Source organism: Dipodomys merriami, unplaced genomic scaffold (assembly GCF_024711535.1).
Source record: "Dipodomys merriami isolate MVZ:Mamm:240054 unplaced genomic scaffold, mDipMer1.0.p SCAF_12, whole genome shotgun sequence".
Classification (NCBI taxonomy): Eukaryota; Metazoa; Chordata; class Mammalia; order Rodentia; family Heteromyidae; genus Dipodomys; species Dipodomys merriami.
Window position 1 is genome coordinate 22,751,403 of NW_027202493.1, and position 12,045 is coordinate 22,763,447.

Here is a 12,045-nt window from a genome sequence, read left to right on the forward strand (position 1 = left end):
AACAACAGCAAAGTCCCCCAAACAAAAACAAGACAATTGATTACCGTGAAAGAGCAATTATTATTATTAACAAAAATCACTTCTTTTAATCTGTATGGGACAACAGATTCCTTGCTGCACAGAAGGTCACACTTTGTGCCTGTGCTCTGCTTTGGCTTGCGTGGATCAATATATAGTATCGAATGTCAGCTTAATGCAAAATGGGCTGAATTGAAAATAGGCTGTTAGGGTGAGGGTAGTTCATAAAATACGAGGTGAAGAGGTTTGGTTAAATTGTGATGTAGCCACAAGGAATGACAAACTATCTAGAGGGGCCAGATTTAAACCCAAAGCCAATATTTTTAAATAAAATACTAAGGAAAAACATACAATCTAGAAATCTGCCCCTGGGGGGCAGATGCTGGGCCCATTGCTTGTCCTAAAGAATCCTGTGGCTCCCTTTGAATTCAGAGCAAAGCAGCAAGACTGTAATTTTCAGCTTTGATTACATAGGTCTCATCCCTTCTCTCTTCCTCTTTCTCTCCCCCCTCCCCTGTCTTACAACAAACTATCTTTTGACAGACTGCCTGTGAAACAAATTGTGTTTATCTAGTAGGCCACGCCCCCAACGAACCATATGCCTTTTTAAAATGACTTTTAGAGATACCTCTGACTTGAATTTCGTAGTCCTGGTGTTAACTTGAGAAAACCAGTCATATCAATGGTAATCTCACTCCAGCCAGATACAGGGAGATTTGGTGTGTTGAATTTGAAGGACAAATCTAAGTACAGTTGCTACTGGCTTCCAGAGGTGCTGAAACCAGTCAGTGACCTTCCCTCAGATCTTTGAGTTCTTCTGGGGACCCAGCATCCCCATTCAATAATTTTTTAAAGTACAATTTTCTTGTTATTATTAAGGTGTCCTTTGCAGTGAATTTTTTTGGGGGGGAGTCTGGGTAATGGGGCCTGAACTCTGGGCCTGGGCGCTGTCTCTCAGCTCTTCAGCTCAAGGCTAGTGCTCTACCACTTGAGCCACAGGGCCACTTCCAGCTTTTTTTCTTTTTGCTTATGTGGTGCTGAGGAATTGAGTCCAGGGCCTCAGGCATGTAAGGCAAGCGCTCTACCACTGAGCCACCTTCCCAGCCCTTATGCAGTGATTTTAAATGAATAATTTTGACCCTTGTAGGAACCACACTTGTTAACTGAAAAAAAAAAACCATCAAGATATTATTTTATTCATCAAATATTGACCACCAGCTCATAGAAAGCTCTGTGTACTGGGTGAAAGATGAACTGAGAAATGTTGACTTTTAGCTCTTTTGTTTAGCTCTTTTGTCTGTCATTTCCACCTTGGGGACTTTTAAATTTTTCATATCTGTAAAATGTAGTGAGATTGGCCTGTCATCATTGAGACAGGCCATCATTGAGACTTCTGCTGACCTCATCTGCCCCCACAGTGAGATGCTTATTTTCCCTTCCCCCCCATGTGTGAATGGAATCCCAGCCTCCCTCAGGTATGTGGGTCTGAGCAAAGGTGGGGAGCCACTGAATCAAGCCTCTCTTCCCAGGGCCACATCTTTGATGTCACCATTGGCTCAAAGGTTGTGCTTTGCGAAAGAGCAAGCAGGCTTAACATTTTAGGTATTTTGAGTGAAAGGTCTGTGTGGCTCTGCCCATTATGTCCTAGCTTGTCATACAAAAGTGGTGTTCATGTTATGGCAGTGATACTTGGAATTTTCCAATTTGAAGAGATAAGAAGGACTTTGTTTTACTGGTTCATCTGTTTGACCAGGAAGGTCGTAGAGAATTATTACTGTGGTTTTTTTTTTTCTGTTATGGTTTATAGTTGCTTTTGTCAGCTTAATATTCAGCCCCAACTATCAAAAAAGTATTAGACTTGAGCAAACACTATCTCTCTAGGAGAGATAAAAGCCTTGTGAAGGTCTTTCTGGTGATGGGTATCAAAACACTTTGATCTCAAGGTCAAGAACAACTTAATTCTACGAAGATTGTAATTTAGGATTTTGTGTGATAAAGGCTTGTCCCATTTCCATTCAACAAATATTTTTGAGAGTTAACCACTTGCTACTGTAATTTTCATACACAATTTCTTTTCAAACTTACTTAACCATCTCTTGCTATCTGTGAGGCAGCATTTGATAGAGCATATTTAATGTGACCAAAAGAAAATGATCTTATATTTTGACTTGTCCTCATTGAATCTATGAATGTCAGGTATTGGGAAGATGCAAAGAAGAACTTTGTAGATAGAAGATCTATTCTTGGCTCCATAGTTTCAAATCCTCTAGATGTTCCCACTTCATGAAGTTGACATTTTGGGCAAGAAAGAAACTACATAAAATACTTTATTTCAAATAATATCAAACATTATCATCATCATTATTTTAATGGTACTAGGGTTTTAAAGCATTTTGCTTACTAGGTAAGCATGTTACCTCCAGAGCCATGCTTTTCCAGCCTTTTTGTCTGGTATGTGTGGGCAGTTCAGCCTGGATCATGAATCTTAATTATTTACCTTCCTTGGGGAACTTGAGATAGCAGGTGTGTACCAACATGCCCGGTATTATTGGTTGAGATGGAGTCTCAAGAATTGTTAGTATGGATTGGCCTTGAATCCCATCTTCCTGATTGCAATCCATCCTCTGGTTGCTGAGATTACAATTATGAACCACCACACCCAATTTCTAACAGGTTTTTTTGAAAAAGTTCTTTTTTGTGTGTGTGTTGTGTGTTTGTTATTCTCCTTACCTTACATTTACTGGAGAAGATAAGAAAAGGTGAGAAGGGAGTGTCCTAACATGTAGATGTAAGTATTAGTGGTGTGATTGAATAGGAATGTGGACGGTGAGAGTCAGGGAGTGAGGTGATTAAAAAAAAAAGAAGCAGGTGGGGAGAAGAGAGAGGCTGGTGATTTTTCTGACCTTGTATACATGCCATTGAAAGAGTTTCTAGAGATCAGAGTAAGTTGGCAGTTCATTGTAACTAGGTAACTGGAGTGTTTCAGTGCCAGTAGATACACCGGAGGGTCCTTTGCTCTTGACTTTGGAGATCAGGTTTTTCTTCAGAGGATGATTAAGGTTGATGGGCAGACCGAAGGCATCAACTGACTCCATGGATCATTGTTACCTGGGCAGGGTGGAAGTCACCTTCAAGGTAGTGGTGTTGGAGTACTGTTTGGAAATTGATACCATGGGTGAGGCCCCATATTTAATCTGAAATTGCCCTTGGAGGCCACCATGGGTGTTCTGAGGAAAATGCCTATAAATACAAGTAGCCAGACATAGACTAATTACTCAGTCTCTTTGCTTTTCCTCCCTGCTGGTCTTTCTTAGTCTGGTTTACTTTTGTCCAATTGTAAGAACTTCATTTGGAAACAAGAAACAAGAATGGCCGATGCTGTATTTTTCTAAAGAGTAGATGATGGCTTCACTTAGGTTTGATTGAGGGTCATAACTGAATACTGTTTACTTCATAATATAGTTGAGATTATACACTGAAGGAAATTTGCCTTAAAGTCTTCACAGTGTTAAATTTTCTGGGCAGTAGGTGTGGTGGTACACACCTGTGGTAATCTCAGGGCCCAGGAGTTAGAGGCGGGAGGATCTTGAGTTAGAGACCAGCCAGGGCTACATAGTGATATTATGTTATAAACCAATGCTCAGGGGTAAAGCCCTTGCCTAGCATGTGCAAAAAGCCTTGGGTTCCATCCTTGGTAAAGAAAAAAGAGTTACTCTGTTCCATTGGTTCTGCTACTAAAAACTAAAAACCTATTTGATTGAAGACACCAGGGATTGGAATATTGAATTCTTTTCTGTCATATGAAAAATTGGGAACAACCTGAATATCTTAACAGTAGGAACAAGTAAATGAATTATGACACATCTGGAAAGCAAATAACTTATAAAATTCTTGTTTTTTGAATAGCATTTAGTAATGGGAAATGGAATATATTTCTAATGTATTAGGTGTCCCTAATTATGTTTTAAATTATTGGTGTATATTTGTATATAAAACAGTTTAAAAAAAAACCTGGAAGAAAACATGTCATTTAATGCAGATTATGGGTACTTTGTTGTCTTTTTTTTTTTTTTTTTGTAGGTTGTGGGGCCTGGACTCTGGGTTCAGCCACAGCATCGCTTCCAGCTTTTTCTGCTTATATGGTGCTGAGGAATTGAACCCAGGGCCTTATGCCTGCAAGGCAAGCACTCTACCACTGAGCCACCTTCCCACAGCCCCTAAAGGTCTTTTTTTTTTTTTTTTAACTTCCTTGAAATGTTTGTATTTTTCAAATTTAAAGCAGAAAGCACAGTTACTCTTGTGACCAAATATAATGTTCTTGAGACAATACTAAAGTGTTCTCTCTGACTACATCTGGCACAGGAAAGATTAGGAAAGGCAAATTTTGTTGGGAGGATGCAAAATTTGAGAGGACTTCACCATTTCCTAGCTCTTTTTTCCTTCATGTGCAGATCTGGCCTCTAGACTCAGGACTTTCCAAGCCTGTGTCAGAAGGTATTATAGCCCCATACAGTTCTTGCAACTTGAAATCACTTAGCCTGGGTAATTCCATGGGTGATTAGGACATGCAGTTTTGTAAGAACTGTAATGTTCTTACATCACATCATGGTCTGTTGTTTAGATATTAAGTTAAAGAAATACAGGATGCCTGGGCAGGAGACAAGAACTCCTTGATGATATTTATCACCTGGTCAACAAATCAGTGATACTGCAAGGCTGGTCCCTCACTCGCAGACTCTCAGGCGATGCTGTGGTGCTATGAAACTTCATTAGAACAAGGGTGTGGCTTTCACTGAGCAGATAGGGACTGAGCAACTGTGTCTCTCCCATCCTAAAGAGTGTGTGTGTGTGTGTGTGTGTGTGTATGTGTGTCTGTGTGTCTGTGTATCTGTGTGTCTGTGTGCTTGGGGGGTATCTCCAAATTTTGAGAGTGCATAACTTCTATAATCTAGGCATTTCTCTGTTTTGTTTTTTTTGGGTCCGGTCGTGGGGTCTGAACTCTGAGTCTGGGCGCTGTCCCTCAGCTCTTCAGCTCAAGGCTAGCGCTCTACCGCTGTGAGCGCCACTTCTGGCTTCTTTTTGTTTGTGTGGTGCTTATGTGGGCCTCAAGCATGCAAGGCAAGTGCTCTACCGCTGAGCCACCTTCCCAGCCCCTAATCTAGGCATTTCTCTGAAGTCTAGCTTTCATCCTTTTAGAGGGGAAAAAATGCCATGGACTTATTTTTCACATCTGAAAGACTCTAAATACTTCTTTCTCTAAAATCTAAATTAAAATATGGAGATGTTTTGGGATTGTTAGGAAAGTAGGGTTGAGTTCAGATGAATTCAATGTCTGAGTACCAAAGCACAACCAAAGGTTTAAGGAAAAGACTTGTTTAAGGTAATGCGATTCAGTATAAATACAGCATGACACACACGTACATTTCCAATTTTCTAGTAGCCATAGTTAAAAAGTAAAAAGAGGGAGGTGAAGTTGACTTTAATAACAAATTTTATGTAACATATAAACCTATAAAATAGTTTAATGTTAGCTGGGTGCTGTTGGCTCATGTTTGTAATCCTAGCTACTTAAGAGGCTGAGATTTAAGGCGTGCAGTTCAAAGCCAATTCAGGCAGTAAAATTCTTGTGAGACTTTTGGCCTGGGAAGGTGGCTCAGTGGTAGAGTGCTTGCCTTGAATTCTTGAGGCCTTGGGTTCGATTCCTTAGCACCACATAAGCAGAAAAAGAAAGCCGGAAGTGGCGCTGTGGCTCAAGTGGTAGAGTGCTAGCCTTGAGCTGAAGAGCTGAGGGACAGTGCCCAGGCCCAGAGTTCAGGCCCCACGACCGGATCCCCCAAAAACAAAATTCTTGTGAGACTCCTTAACCACTCAAAATCTGGGAGAGAAACTGTGGCTCAAAGTGTAGACTGCTAGCCTTGAGCAGAAGAGGCTGAGGGATAGCACCCAATTCCTGAGTTCAAGCCCCTGACTGACAAAAAATTCAATATTATCAGTGCAGAAATTAGATAGTTGACATTCACTTTACATAATGAGCCTTCAAAATCCAGTGTATAGTTTTAACTGCATTGTGTTTTAATTCAGATTTCATATTCCAAGTACTCACTAGACATATGTGCTAGTAGCTGCCATATTGGGTCATGCAGAATTAGAAAATGAATACAGATGAGAAGTATAAATACAGGGACTAAGAGAACAGAAGGCAAGCAGTTCAAGGGGTTGTTTTAGTTATAACATTACAAATCTCCTTTGGTTACTTGGGCTTTCCATATCTGTGACCTGCAAGTTCATTACTTGAGAACTGAGGTCATTTTGTGTTTCTTTGTATTCCCTTCTAGTACTTGATAGGCGGTAAGTACTGGATGCATATTTGATGCTTTGATTTTTCAGTTGTCAAGCAGAGGTTACCATAGAAGGCCAAGTTCCAGCTCAGAAGGCTTAGGCACGGATTTGCCAATGTGTAGGAAAACTAATGGCATGTATGTTTTGAGTATATAAATATATGTATTGAGACTTGTCATTTTGTGTGAGGATTTGTCATTGTGTATTAGGAGTTCACCATCTAAAAGGTGAAAACTGACTGCTTTTTCTAGGTGTTATACCCAGACCTTAAAAAAAAAAACAACTTATCAATTCTTTCCAATGACATTTCAGTCCTTGAGATAATACTTACACCTTCTTGTACAAAGAAGATATAATTGATATCTGAGATAATACATTTGCTAGCTGCTCCTTTCTGCAGGCTCCTTATTAACAATATTAAATACTTACTAACAAATATTTTAAGTCCTTAACACGTATGTAGTGAAATTCTTTTAATTTTAATTGACAATTGTATCGTTCAATTGTTTTGATTTGTTCTTTTTTGTAATTGTTAGTTGAAACAGCACATGTATCCACAGTGCCAAGGCAATTTATTTTTACTGAAGCCTACCTAAGAAGTGCTTAGGAAGCGTTCCTCTGCAAGATTAAATGCAACCTTCATGGAATCCTGTAAACAGGGCCAGCCAGCAGCTAGAAAAATAAAGACCAAACCAAGCCTTTGGCAGCAAAATTCACAGCTGCTCAGTGGGCCAGAGTTTTCCTGATTATTTGATTCTAATACAAACACTGTAAATTAGTTTAAAGTGAATTCTAGTTGGTTTGGGGATTTGCAACTGATAGAAGAACAAAAAATGTGTACTCTCACTTTGAAATAATAATCCTGAAGGCACCAAGTCTATTTATTGACTCTTTTCGTGAGATATTGGAATTTTGATCATCTGGGAAAATTTAAACTCACATACTGATCTTTCCAGGTAAGAACCTTAAAGTAGGAAGAGTGGGAACAGTGAAGTCAGACATGAGACTGTGGTCCCAAGAGGACACATCTGGGAGTTTGGAGTGCCTGGTTATCCCCCATGAACCTACCACAGTGCAATTGCTCCTCTTTCTTTTCCATTGTAGAGTGAAGGCAGAAAGTTGGTGAGTCCACATGGGAGGCCTCGGTAGGGAATGTAAATAAATGGCTTCTTCCCCTTTTGGGGTGTGGCTATACTGATGACTTGTGAATTCAGGGAGAGTGACAATATCATAGAGTAATTGCTTCTCTTGTAGATGACTTAAATGAACCCTTTGTAACTTGAAAATCAGGGTACAGTTTGGGACATGGGGTAAAGGAGAGTAATGAACAGAAACGGTTGTCTATTTTGATCATTCATTCAGTCATCTAGTTAATGGTCTTTATTCTGGGCTACCTATGTAGAGGGAAAAATACAGAGAAGAAAGGTAATCAATTGCATTAGGTAGGTGGATGATTTCAATTCTCATAGTTAGGACCCTATGTTATTCAGACAGAGGAAAACAAGGTCAGGCTATCAGTCACTATGGATTGTCTGTGAATCCCTTTTAGAGTTCTTCTTCCATGGGCCATGGGAGACCTATACAGAGGAAGCCACAATACTAAGAGGATAGATTTTTGTTGTTGTTGTTTTTGTTTGTTTGTTTTTGAAACAAGGTCTTTCTATATTTCATCTGGCCTTGAACTCATGAACCTCCTGCTTCTGCCTTCTGGGCAGGAGCTACCATGTCTGGCTGCTAATGGGACAGATTGTTGACCAAGAGTCAGTCAGTTTCGCCCCCTCTTTCTTGGCTTGACCATTGCTCAACTTGCTTGCTTAGCTGGCACCTTACCACTTGAGCCATACCCTCAGTACTCATTAAAAAAATTTTTTTTTTTTGCCAGTCATGGGGCCAGAACTCTAGGCCTGGGCGCTGTCCCTCAGCTCTTCAGCTCAAGGCTAGCGCTCTTACCACTTGAGCCACAGTGCCACTTTTGGCTTTTTCTGCTTATGTGGTGATGAGGAATCGAACTCAAGGCCTCATGCATGCAAGGCAAGAACTCTACCACTGAGCCACCTTCCCAGCCCTCAGCACTTTTTTTTTTTTTTTTGGTCGGTTGTGGGGCTTGAACTTTGGGCCTAAACACTGTTCCTCAGCTCTTCAGCTCAAGGCTAGCTACCACTTGATCTACAGCGTCACTTCCGGTTTTCTGGTGATTTATTGGAGTTAAGAGTTTCATGGACTTTTCTGCCCGGGCTGGCTTTGAACTGCGATCCCAGATCTCAGCCTCCTGAGTAGCTAGGATTACAGGCGTGAGCCACCAGCGCCCAGCTAGCACTCATTTTTTAAGACAGATTTTTAGTAAATTGTAAAATAAACATAAAGCAGCAAACTTTATTTGTTTTACTGGTGTTTTCCCACCGTTCTTTGTTTCTGCCTCATTTTACTGGTGCTTTCCCACCAGTCTTTGTTTCTGTCTTGGACAGTTTGGTGTCTGAAGCCTTTGGTGTCTTTAAGGAAAAGTAATGTGCCAAAGTCTTGATAGTGATCTCCATGCTCTACTTCCCTCTCCCTCAAAGTAGAATCTGTTTCTAGCCCAGCTGCTAAATAAATACCCCTGCCTTAAGTCTTTCCCTGCAGGTTTATTCGGGGAGAACCTAGCTTTTTGCATAAGAGGACAAAGGGGGAAATTTAAAAGATTCTTTATATCAATGTGTATGTGTGTATGTGTGTGTATATATATATATATATATATATATATATATATATATATATATATATATATATGTATGTATGTATGTATTTGCGGGCGTGCGCACTCATTCAGGGGGAGCTCTGTAATGAATTTGAATTTCATCTGAATTAAAGCATAATTATCATAAGAAAATGAAGAAAGCATAGCCCCAAGCAGTGAATTATAAATGCGTTTTCAGTCATTCTTTTTTATTGCGGTAAAATTTACATAACAGAATTTTCCTTTATCATGATCTTCAAGTGTACAGGTTAGTGGTATGGAGGATGTTTACAGTGTTGGGCAGCATTTACCCTGAGCTACTGCCCTCATCTCAACAAGAAACTCCATTCACACTTAATAGTAACTGTTTTCCTTGGCCACTGGCAAATGCAGTTCTACTTGCTGACTCTGTACCTTTGACTGACTATTCATGTATGTGGAATCATACAGTAGGTGTTTTTTTAGTTTCAGATCTGTTTCACGTAGCAGAATGTTTCCAGGTTCATGCACACTGTAGTGTGTATCAGAACTGTGTGTCACTTTAAGACTTGATGACCTAGGCTTGTTATTTATTCCCTTTGGGCTGATGTGAGTCATGCTGCTATGTGCATTGTGGAAAACGGGTTGGAGTCCCAGTGTTCAGTTCTTTCAATGCAGTGAAATTGCTGGGTCATATGATAAGTATATTCAACATTTTGATGAACCACCCAACTGTTTTCCCTAATTACTGTATCATTTTACATTCCAACCAGTAATTCACAAAAGTTACTGTTTCCAACATTTGATATATGTGTGTGTGTATGTTTGTGTATATGTGTATGTATGTAATATATACACATATCTATGTGTATATATCATGCACATCTTTTATGTGAGTGTATATATATGAGTATACATATACACACATATATACATACACGTGAGTGTGTGTGTGTGTGTGTGTGTGTGTATATATATATATATATATATATATATATATATATATGAGTTCTCATGGTTTTTGAATTGCATTTTCCTAATAACTGATGACACATAATCTTTAGGGGGATGGGGAGAAGCTTCTATTCAAGTTCTGTGTCATATTTTAGACATTGAGCTGTTGGATCAAGTCATTTTTTATGTGTAATTTTCAAAATGGATATGTTAGTATGATCTGAAAAATGAACCCAAACCTCTTTCATTTTGTTTGTGTAGCATATGACACAAAATCATTATCAGAATTGTTAGTTGTTGTAAAGCTGATAAAATGCACTTTGGAAAATGAAGTTGTGCTGGAATGAGGTAACAGAGTACACTGAGAAATTTAAAACTGGATAAATGTATGTAACCTTCTATAATGCTAGAATTGGAAGCCCCCCTAGCCTTCTCGCAGGAATCAGCTAGCTTTCCCCGGGTCTGGTGGCCACATTGTTAATTTTGTTTGGCTGTGTGGTAAATAATTTTTTTCTAGTGTATTTTTTAATTCTACAATTTCTTACAAGGAGGAAAAACAGTAGGGATTCGTTATAGACACTAACTGTTGAGAATGGGTGAGAAAGATTTTTGGCCCCTGGGACTCAACTTCTATAGGAGCTCAGGGTAAAGGTGAGTCCGAGACTTCAGAATAACATTTAAGGGCTTAAGAATTTTAACATAATTCATTCAATAATGATTCAGTACTACTACTGGAGGGGATGTGAAAAATTTCCGGTTCTGAATAACAGATCTGTATGAAGTAAAATGGATAAAAAACATTTGTGTATTTAAAATGAACTGTCAGCAGAATGAATAAAGTTGATGAAGTAATTGAGTGAAATTATCAGCCATATGGAGGTAGATCTCTTGTTGATTTCCTTTTATGGTGTGCACAGATTTTTTTTTCACTTCACTCAGTCCTGAAACATTTTTTATTGGCTAACATAGTATGGCAGACAAACATATGGATTATAACTAAGTAAGTTGTAAATAATTGGGAAGAAGATATGAAATGTCTGTGTCATGAAACAGAAAGTAAGGAGACTTGCAACATTTTTATTCCCTTTAGGCTTGGGGCAAAGGTTTAAAAGAGATTCCTTATTGTGAAAACAAATATGATAGCGATGACGTTAAGTTGAAGACTTGTCTGCAAATAAGTAAGCAAAAGTCAGAACTTAATTAATTTCTTTCAACAGTTTTGAACAGCTGTGTGAAGCATACTGCTATGAAGATGTAAAATGGAAAATTTCTGACCCATATTCCCAGAGTCTGTAGTTTAGTTAATGAGACAAGCAGGTAAGCAACCACCTGTAGTCTAACTACAAAACAAGCAAACGAAAAACCCCAAATTTTGGAAAGAGCAAGACAATCCCAGGTGGTAGCAAATATGACAGTGAAACATATTTGGTTAAAAGAATAGCAAGAACAAGAAAAGAAAAAAGTAGAACATTTGTTCTGCTCCTAGTGCCTGGAGAGCTCTTGAGCAGGGCCAGAAGCATCAGCAGAGAACCGGGGCCCAGCCCCTGAGGCCACCAGTGTCTTCCTTAGGACCTGCATTCCTGCTTCCCAGTGAGGAAGGACTTTTTTTAAGCAGATTTGGGATTTGGAACATTTTGTCCAAAAATGTTTTTTATTTCAGAAAATGATACATTTTAGTAGCGGAGTGCGTCTGCAATGTATGTGAGAAGGTATAGGGGTCTGGGTCTGTGGTCGATGGATAAAAGGGGCATTGCAAAAAGGACTGCTTTCTGCCTCTTGATAAGCTTGTTTATGAGGTGCTTCCTTTCTTTTTTAGGGTGTGTGTTTTATGTATGTTCTCCGTGTTTGTTTGTTTTTTTTTTGGGAGGAGGGCTGGGGCTGGAAAGGAGGGCTTTAGAATTTTCCAGTCAACCCCTGTACTACTAAGGTGCAGAGATGCACTCCCAACCAGTCTTTGACCTGTTTCTAAGAAGTGATAACTCCGATGCAAAATAATTTTTGGTATTTTAATTTTTTGCTTTCTTATGGTGCTGATAGAACTC

At 39.3% G+C, this 12,045-nt stretch overlaps 1 protein-coding gene across 4 annotated transcripts in view; it reads left to right on the plus strand.

Annotated features, from left to right (window-relative positions):
• Nucleotides 1–12,045, plus strand: part of Irf2 (interferon regulatory factor 2) — an 82,150-nt gene that overhangs the window by 4,500 nt on the left and 65,605 nt on the right. The gene's annotated exons all lie outside the window — the stretch shown is intronic.